This window comes from Athene noctua, chromosome 28 (genome assembly GCF_965140245.1).
Source record: "Athene noctua chromosome 28, bAthNoc1.hap1.1, whole genome shotgun sequence".
NCBI lineage: Eukaryota > Metazoa > Chordata > Aves > Strigiformes > Strigidae > Athene > Athene noctua.
In genome coordinates, this window is record NC_134064.1 from 6,754,424 (window position 1) to 6,764,887 (window position 10,464).

Genomic DNA, 10,464 nt, shown 5'->3' on the forward strand with positions numbered 1-10,464 from the left:
AGCCTGAGACACTGTCCCCACACGGGACCACTTAATCCCCCTGTTTATTGTTCCTCTGGTCAAAGCTAGTGGGAATTTGCATATTCTGGCTCCTGAATCTGGGCATAATGAAAGCAACTGCACAAACTCAGCTCTAAAGCTCCTCACTTCTCTGCCTGAGTTACCTTTGAGGGGGTTCATGTGAATCTCCTGTAACTCAAAAAAACCTCAAACCCCCAAACAATGGCACATGCTTTCCATCCCAGGCATAGTCCGCTGGCAGGAGGCACTTGAGCCATTAAACTGCATTTCTGGGAGCCAAGAATCATGCCTGGGAGCACCTCTGCTCCTGCTTAGACACGTATGTTGAATCCAGGTGCTTAGAGAACACAAACCAGGACATCTGGGCTCAAGAAACTGACTTAAAATCCTGGATCCTCTATTTTAAATTCATCTTTTGCCTTTTAACCTTTGAGTGACTTTGTTCAGTTTTCATAGCTCGCTTGCTGAAGTTTCCTCCTTTAGGAAGCAGAGAAAATGAGGAGTTTCTGCACCAGGTGAGGCCCTGGGACTTTCCTGGCCAAACTGGGGAGGGTGACAACAGGACAGCCACATCCATTCTCAGGGAAAGGCTGCCAGAGTGCCACCAGCTGCCCAGCCGAGGGGATGTCCAGCCTTCTGGCATTTCCCTGCATCTTCCCCTCCAGCACATCCCTCCCGGAGCAGAGCCGCCGGGGACGGAGCATCCCGCGGGGGCTGACTTCGGGGGGGCCGTCAGCAGAGAGCACCAGGCACCTCAGCTCGTAGCCCTGGCAGCAGCAGCAAGTGCACTGGTTTAACATCCCCAGCACATTAGAAAAGCAAACATAGCTCAGGCATTTACCAAGGAAAACCCAGGAGTTGAAAAGTCTTTTCCTTGGGCTTGGAGCCGAGGCGCCGGGACAGCACCTGGGAGCCAGGAGAGCTCTGTGCCGTTGTACCGCCGACAGCCACGGCGAAATCCATTAAACCTGCTCTTTTGTGCTTAACCTCCTGTCAAGATAAACAATGACGTTTACATCCACTACAAGCTAAGCAAAGCCAGAGAGTCTTCTGGGAAAGCAAAAAAAAAAAATTGGAAGGGCTGGTCTGTATTCTGGGTTAGGGCTGAATCTGTCCTGGCGTTCCTTTCAGCCGTACAACCCTCGGCCGGTTCCTGAGGGCCTGGCTGCTCATGAGGACACACCTACGGCGGTACCTGAAGGGAAGCCTTTCTGACTGTGCTAATGGCAGAGAGCTTGTAGGAATCTGCACAAAACTTGTCTGTACAGAGCGACTGAGATGCTTACACCCAGAAGGCAATTTACAGGAAGGCATAAACTGGGCATTTTGGAAAGACACCATGCATTTCCAAGAGGATGAGAACACGCTCTTTAGGTCCAGGCCCTTAGGCTGTTTAATGATCTGTGCAAACAGCATGTCAAGAGCTCTCAGCAATGGTGTGTAATGGGTTTTCAGATTGCTGTACTACACAAGGCCACGCTGAGCTGCATGCCCAGCTCAGAGCCAGGGCTTCAGCTACTCCCAAGACTCACATCAGCATCTAGGAACTCAATTGCCCATTTAATGCCTCCCCATTCCTCCTGATGTTCCCACACTGCCACAGGAAGGCAGAGGAAGAGCTCTGTCCTCTTCAGCAGGTTCTGCCCTACGCAGCTGAAAACTCTTGTCGCTCGGGAGCAATAAGGTGTCTCCTTGTGCGTGTCCCTGGGCACCCAGCACTAAACACCCGACTGCAGGAGCTGGCAGGCGGCCAGAGGCCTTGCAGAGGTAAGTGCTGGCCGAGCAGGCTGTGGCATCGCATCCATCCATCAGCTGGAGCCTCCTCCGAGCCCTGATCTGCAGGGGCACAACGTGGGGCACGAGCCTCCCACCCGAGGCTCGGTGCTTCGTGCTGCCCTGGCAGCTGCTGAGAGGCACTTCCAACCCCAGCACAGCACCGTCCCCGTGTCACACATCGGGACAGCTTTCGGCTTCAACACGCTTATTTCTGCAGGTGGTGGGACAGTCTCTTTGCCCCAGACACCCTGCCAGGCTCCCCACCACACCCCTCATGGCCCCACGTCCCCGCCGCAGCCCCATTACCAGCTCTGTGCTCAGCAGGATGCCCCAGGCCAGGCAGTTCAGGAGGGACGAGGAACGAGGGAATTAAAGACTGGGAAATATTTCTAACGGTCATGAATAGCCTCATTGAGAGGAGGCAGGCAGCCTGTCCCTTCTCCCAGCTGGGCTCTGCAGCGGCTCGTCAGGGTTTGTCAGGACTTTCAGCCCCTGTCCCCTCTGCATTTGATTTGTCACCACCTCATCGACACTGCTCAGCCCAATCTTGCCCGTCTGTCCCCAGACCAGCCAGGCCTTGCTGGCTGCATTTCCGACCCCCCGGTCCTGCACCATTTCCTCCCCCAGCCTGCAGCTCCCCCGGAACAGTTCCAGCTCCATCAATCCCCAGGGGCCGTGCGGCTCCTCCGCCCTTCTGCGGCTCCCCGGAGACATCCAAAACACCACAAAATTACTGCAGGGACCTGGGGCAGATCACAGGGGACACCCCCTCTCCCTGCCCAAAACCTGACAGTCACCACAAACACCCAGCACATCAGCAGAAAGTGGTACAGATTATATTCTATAAGGAAAAAAAAATCAAGTGTGTAGCACAGGGTTATTGCATTTTAGAAATGACTAAAGTGTTGGTTGCTCTGTGTGTAGTAGGAAATGTCATCACTAGAGTAGTTGTTTTTAGCTGTAACCTACTAGGAGTAAAAGCAATTTATGCCAATGATCCTTGACTTTAGGGCTCAAAGTTGGGCAAGATCAAACCATGGAGAAAGAAAACATCGAACATGCATTGCTTAGAGCAAACAACAGGAGGAGAACTACCAGTCACTGGATAATTATTGCAGAAAATTTTGTGTGAAATTACCAATGAAAAGATCAATATAAACCAACTAGATCTGTTGCTTTGGGGCACTGTAGGAAGCTGGCTGGCTGAAACCCGTACATGCTCTCCACCTTCTCCCTTTCTATCTTGTTTTAAAAAAGCATTAGAATATTTTTTTTTTGTATCCAGGGAAAGCTCAGAGGCCTTGAGGTGGGCAGGGAGAGAGTCCCACTGCGGCCAGTCTGCAGGGAGCATCCCAGCACCTGCGGACAGCTGGGGACGCTGCGGGACGTAAGGGCCATTGAGGACAACGTGACGTAAGGGACGGGGCCTGGCAGGAATTAGCCCCTCCTTGGTCATTGCCTTTAATAAGACCAATCCTTGGTCAGCGCAAATTCTTTCATGTTCACTTACACCATCTATTTATAATATCAACAAAACCACAGGATGTCACAGCCTCAGACACGCTTGGGAGCCTCCAAGCGCTGTAGACCCAAGAGGGTTTCCACCAGCAGCAGCTTCCCGGCAGAGGCGAGAGGGTTTTGTGGTTGGGGCTGCGGGTGGAGGTGCAGCAGACCACGCTCGGCCCAGTGCCTCCCCGCCAGGAGGGAGCCAGGCGGCATCGCCTGGGCACTGCCCGGCCCCAGCGCGGCCTCGCCCGAGCATCCGCCCCACACCTGGATCCCACACCAACAGCTTTTCCCTGGGGGGGGGGTGTGTGTGTTTATGTGTCCCCACTTTTCTTTTAAAAAACGTCTCTTTCTGCTTGGAGCCAGAGGTTTCTGACTGATGGCTGGTTTAAAGCAACTCCTGTATCTGCCAGACCCTCTGGAGCACCCAGATCTTTCCAGGAGTCCTACCAAAACTAGGGCACATAAAACAACTTTAGTCGCAGAAATAATGTTTCCTTGGGATCCCTGAGGCCAGACACAACCAAGTTCCTTGAGAGTTTTAGGTCTGGCAGGAGTCCTCCCTGCATTTCACATTTTTGAATCATAATATCCCATTGCTTGGATATATCAGTGGATTTCTAGTGTCTGCTGGAGCCTTGAGCATTCACGGAAAGCCATTGCCATTTCTCCTCTAGTTTTGCAGCAGTTGCTGCCTTTCCAAACCAGCAGCCCGCGTCCACATCACAAAGCCCTTGAGTTCGGCCCTTCCCTGCATCGGCTTTGTCTCTGCGTGGCCGCGCTGGCAGCGCGACGGGGGGAACAGAACACCCTCCCCACCCTCCCCGCCGCAGGCTGCCAGGGGAGCATGGCCCCAGGTCTGGCCCAGCCCAATGGCGAGGTGACTTGTGCCCTCGAGCTGCTGGAAACCCTTCTCTTGGCTGAAAGACCTTATTTCTGGTTGGTACCTGCACCCCAGGGCTGGCAGCAATCGCCCTTAGGCAGCGGGTGAGCTGAACACCCCCCCCGGGCACCCCCAGGTCTGTATTGCCGGGCAGCGACACTGGGCTTCCCCGGAAACACACTTTTTAACCCCCAGATGCATCCGGGATCATCTGAGGGGCTGCTGTTGGCACAGGGCCGGGCAGTTTGGCAGATACAGCTCTAAAGAAAAAGAGGGGGAAAAAAATGGTGGAAAAATGTCCCCTCCAGCCCTCTTGTTGAATTAAACCACATGTATATTTTTAAAATACAGCGGAAAGGAACAACTCTCCAGCACATGTTCAAGAGCAGAGTCTTATTTCAGAGATTTCAAAAAATTAGTGGCTGAATGCTGAAACAATATAGCCTTTAGACGAGGGCATTTGGAAGTGATTAACGAGCCTGAACTCATGCGTTCAAAATAAAAAGTTAGTACCTCATGCTGGTAACAACTGTCAGCTACTAAAAATCCAAGGAGGGGGGAAGAAATCAAACTCAATCCTGCATAATCTAATGCTCCAAATCAGCGGGAGACCACTAGCGAGCCCACCAGCCCGCACCTTCCCTGGGCACATCGCCTCCAGGTCTCGTGCTTGTCCCCGCCGGACAGACGGACGCTCCCACCCCGCTCTGACAGGAGGGCTCGGGGGGGCCCTGCACCCACAGACCCGTTCGGTACCTTTCCAGGGTGAACAGACCCAGCCTGGCAGCCACGTCCCGCAGAGCTGCTGCCTGAGCCTGGCACGGGGCACGGGCCGGGGTTGGCAAGGGGAGGTCTGCCACGGCTTTCAGTCTGCCCGTCTTTTAAAGCACAAAAAGTGAAAATCTGCCACCCTGAAGGAAGCCCCGTCAGCTGCACGCCTGGGTGTAAGTGGCGCAGGAGAGGCTCACGGTCCCTTTGAGCATTAAACCCACTCTGCTTTTCAGGGACTTTTCAGCTTAGCAGCAAGAAGCCAAAGTGATCCAGCACTGTGTTGGTGGTACCAAGATCAAACAGCTCAGGAAAGCTTAGTTATGCAAAAAATCACACCTCACGCTGCAGTGTAGAAGCTGCTTCTCATGCCCCCAGATCTGAAGCCATCAGGGATGTTTGTCCTCTGCAGCAGCCAGCCCCGGCAGCTCGTCCATCCGTCCTCCACAAATGGGCTGCGGGGCAAGAGCCAGCGGCCTGCCAGTGCCCCCGCGGGATGTCTGTGTGCGCCCCCTGCCCGCCCCACCCTGGGGCCCCCAGACCTGCTGACCCCGAGCTGGGGGCAGACGGTCACCCTACAGCGGGATCCCACAGCACGTCCCTGCCAGGCCCGTGTTGGTTGGGAGTGGAACAGAAATGAGCTTCCCCGTGTCTCATGTCTGAGAACCTGAAGAAAAATAGATGTTTTGAATTTGCTTCAGTAAGAAGAAATGTTGGTAACATGACCAACATCTGGGAGCTTAAAATGAAACCAGACTGCTCTTGCTCTGCAAGGATCAAGCCCATCTGCAGGCCGGGGAGCCTGGCAGGGGGTCCCCCTGCAATGGGAGCCCCCGAACGGCCGCTGTCCTCTGACACTCTGCCCCCGTCCCCTGCCATACGTCCTCTCCATGCCTCAGTGAAGCTTTGGCCATTTCAGCAGCACCCAGAAATTCACTGTGTTTTAGAAACCAGCCCAAGATTTTCCACCCTTCCCATTTCTTTGCTTTGTTTCCAAGCCTGCCAGAATCGCACGCTGCTGCACTGGTTTTTCCTGGGCTGGGGACAGTCAGGAGCTAGCAGCAGCATGTACGTGATCTCACACAACGTGCACTGGCAGTGCCATTAGCCAAAGAGGCCAGGAGATGTTTTGCATCCCCGGAGCACGCCAAATGCTCTGGCAGAACAATCCCAAACCCTGGCTAGCTCAGACCCAGCTCCCTGAAACCCCGACCTGCCGCCACCCCCAAGAGCTTCCTCAGGGCATCCCTCTGCCCGCTGCCCCCTGAGCAGCCTCTCCCGCTGCTGGAGGGCGAGAGAAGGGCTGCGAGGAGCCCTCCAGCCTGACAGGCAGCTCCTCCAGCCCACGCTGGCAGACGCATCATCCCGTGTCCTTCCATAGACAGGAAAGCTCTGCAAACGTGGCCACGGGCCTAGCTGCAGCCCCTGGCCAGCCCTGCAGCCAGGACAGGGGGGGCCAGAAGCACAGGACAGCACAAGAGACCCCCTGGCACGCTGCAGGGGTCAAGCCCAACAGATCTCTGCAGCGCTCAAAGAAACGACCGCCCGTAGAGGAGCGAGCGGCCCTGCCAGGCATCAAACCCAGCTGCACCCTGCGTTTGCCCAGTGCCGCGGGGCTGCACACAAAGGATCCTGCAGTCAGGCTCCTACCGGACGTTTAGTTCTCGATACAGAAAAACACAACCTGACAGCAGCACACAGGCCACGCTCCTTCCAGCTAAGAGCTGTGCATGTACTCCTTGCACGCTGCAGCACACAGATGCAGCACTAGGCTTTGGGGCCAGCCCGGAGGAGGGTTTCCAGCACAGCGCGGCGGCGGCCACGCTGCGGCACGGCTACATCCCCAGTGCTCTTGATCCGCCCTGCGCTTTTGCCTCTTGCCCCGGAGTTGCCCCAGGGGAGGGTCTCAGCCCCATGTTCGTTATCTCACCAGGAACAGGGAGATCGTCTCCAAATCAGCAAGGAGACCAGCTGCCTGGGCCAGGACCTTGCCACCTCTGTTGACAACAGGTATCTGCCTCTCTCCCACGTTCACAGGGAAGACCCACCACCTCCGTGGGCAGAGGCGCCCCTCCAGCCCTCCCCGAAGGTGAAGATCCGCATCCAGGCAGAGGGTGTTCAGGGGGGAACAGGAGCTGGCCCTGCTAGAGGAGAGAGCACAGAAACCTCTCGGAGCCGGGGGATGTGACCCCTGTTAATCTGCTAAGGCTGAAGCATGAAAGGCATCGAACGCAATTCTGACTCCACTCGGGAGCATTCCTGAGTGCAGATCATCATTATTATTATTTTCTTGTTTCTTTAATGATGTTGAACATGCTCCAAGACCCTTAATCACAGAGGAGATTACAGCAGACTCCTGGAGGGCTGACGAATGGGCTGAGGAAGGCCAAGAATAGCTGTGCTGACAGCTCACCCTGCCAGGAGCAGCCCTCGAGGGGAGAGCGAGGGACTGGGGAGGGGATCAGCCCCTTCCCTGCACCCCAGGCCGGAGGCTCCCACCCGGCCCCCTCTGCGCTGTGGGAAGGATGGAAGGTGCCAGATCGGGGGGAAGCCCCCCAGCACTGCGGGGTAGCTTGTCTGTCACCGCAAGCCTGTCCCAGCGTGTCTCGAGCCGCCCGAGGTCCCCTCCCCGGGCACACCGGCAGGGTGGGAGCCCCTTGCACCCCTGCCCCAGGCAGGCATCCCTCACTGCCAAGAACGGGCTGGGGAACGCGAGAGCCGAGCGTTCGGGTCCCACGGCTGTTCCCGCAGCCACGGGGATGCGCCGGGTGCTGCTGGGGCTCCCCGCCAGCTCGCAGAGGTGCCTGTCTGCAGCCGCTTGCCCCTTCGAGGAGAGTTCGACGCTTTGAGCACTGTGTTGGGGATGATTTTCATGTTTTTCATGTTTTGTGCTGTAAAGCCAGCAAATCATTTCTAAAAGCGCACGTCGCAGAAGGCAGCGAGGGAGCAGCCTCAGAGCCCTCTGGCTCCCCAGACCGGCCCTCACCCGCTCAGAGGCTTTTGTGTGGAAAACCCAGGACTTGCTCTTCGCAGAGCACAAGGCATTTTCCCCTGATATCAATCTCATGGTTTATCCTTTAATTTTGTAAAATAAAGAAGATGAATATTTTAAATGAAATATATTCCTTTGTATGACACAAGGAATTATGAATTGATAAAGATTTCCTGTTATCTTATAAAATCTACCACGCCAATCCTTCAGCAAGGCCATGCCCGTAATTGCAAGCAGATGTCTTTCTCTGCTGACACGTTAAATAGAAGCAGAAAGACCCGCTGCTATCTCCCATCAACAATTTGCACTAAAGCAGAGAACAGATTTTCACAGAACAGTACTGCTGGAGGAGAAGGGAGATTAAGTTCCTGCAGACCAGGCGTCTAAGCATTACAGCAAAACAAGGCAGCTCGGGAAAACAATGAACTCTAAACAGTCCCTAATCCCAAAGTAACCAAAAGCTTTTGTGAAGGAAAATGAATTTGCTGAAACTAATACTGCCAGAGCCCAAGGAGAGCTTGGAGACTGGGGTTATGCACCGTGAAGGCGAGATTATCCAGCTGACAAGCCCTCACGTTAGCTCTCCACCTACGCCGTCTCTGCAATACTGGCTTGCAGATGTCTGTATTAGCTCGTGTGAGCCAGACGGGGAAGGAACAACCCCGAGGACGGTGTGGCTGAGGCTCCTGCTGCCCCGGGACTCTTGCTGGGTCCCCGAGCCGCCCAGCGCAGACGAGGGGTGCAGGGCCCCAACACTCGCCCTCAGGGTAGAGGGGTCCCCGCCGCTGATCCCGGGATCGTCCTCTGGCTGCTCCAAGCCTCCCCATTAGTTCTGTTCCTGGTGGGTGACCAGGCCCAGGCCCTAGGGGACCAAGACGGGTGTCTGGGGGCCCCCATCCTGGAGCTCGGCTTTCGGGCAGAGCATGGAGCCGCGCAGTTCTGCAGCAGCCCAGGAATTATCAATAGGAGTGGAAGGGACAGGGTGCTTAGCAAACATTAAACCCAGGAAGCTTAAAAGGTCTTCCAGGATTATTAAATAAACATTTAGGATGAGTGAGAAGAAAGAATATGAAACAGTGAAGAAATTGTAAACACTCTGGAGCAGGCAGTTCGGGGCTGCAGTAATTCAGCTGGGCAGCACAATACTTAAGTCATATCACCCATAATTATGCCTCAGCTCTTCAGCGAGCATTAATTCAAGCAGAGGTACTTTTATAAACATTTAGCCTGATACTAACACACAACTCTGAACACGCCGCCCCGGCCCGCTGGCAGCTGCCCTGTGCCAGCCTGGTGGAGGGGGGGCACCGGCGGCTGCCGGCGGGTCCCGGCCTCTCCCCGCGTCCCGGCGCGGCCGTTAGACCAATGCTGGGCCCCGGCAGCCCCTGTGCACAGGGTCAGCGGTTCCCATCCCGGCTGCTCACCCTCCCGCAGCCACCCTGGGGGGGCTGAGGAGACCCCATCCTTCATGGAGAAGTGGGGTGCTTGGCTCACAGCCCAACGGCCAGCCAGGCGCCCGCCAGCCACCACCCCCGGCTTGCGGGGACAGCGCAGCCACCGCCGTCGCGCAGGCACCGTCAGAAGGCAACGGCCAGACACGGCCACACGTTAAATCGCCTCGGAGCTTCCACAAACGAGCTCGGCTTCTCCAAATCAGTTATTTGCCCCTGCTGCACAGTGAGTGTCTGGGCTGGGTGCAATCACCCCCCTTTCAGGGTGACTGGTTTAAAGGCAGGATGTCAGCATCTGCCTAAAGGGGCTGCGGATCATTATTTGTGGGGTTTAATGTAGTTCTGAGTAACAGACGAGAAAGAATGTGCACATGCTTGCTATCCTGCCAGAGACAAATACCCTGATCTCTTAATTTCTTTCCAAGTAACAGGAGAGATACTCACTCCCCATCATCCTTCTGGGGCTATAATTTATTTATACACAACACGACACACCTCCTAGTAAATTAATCTCTCAGCCACATTAATAACTCAAGAGTTTGGAGAAAGTTAGATTGAGGTAGTGAACTGCAAAAGCAGAGGTTGCTAATAACACAGCATGCCCCAAGCTGAACTAAGCAAAAGGAAAAGCAGAACAGTTCTAGTAACTGCAATGCTTTTATTCCCTGCCTGGAAAAGGCTGTTCTCCATAGCGCTGATTTTCACTGGTCTTTTACATTTTCTCTTTCTCAAAACCCCAAGCAGAAACAGTCCTCCCTCATCTGTCACACTTCTCTAAATTAACTATCTATAATAATACTAAAACAAAATGTAAAGATACCTGAACTGCCAACAACAGGATGTTATGTGAAACACATTTCTTTTAGTCCTGTTATTTTTATCAAAAGCCCACACACACCAGGAGGGCACGGGGGAAGCGGAGCGATGACTGGTCCACCGACCCGCTGGATCCACGCGGGAACGGCTGGCAGATCACAGTGGTTTGGCAAGAGAATGGTAAAATGGAAATGTCCAAAATACCACCATGTCTGAAACACAACGTGCCAGGCCGCTCAGCTCCTCAAACA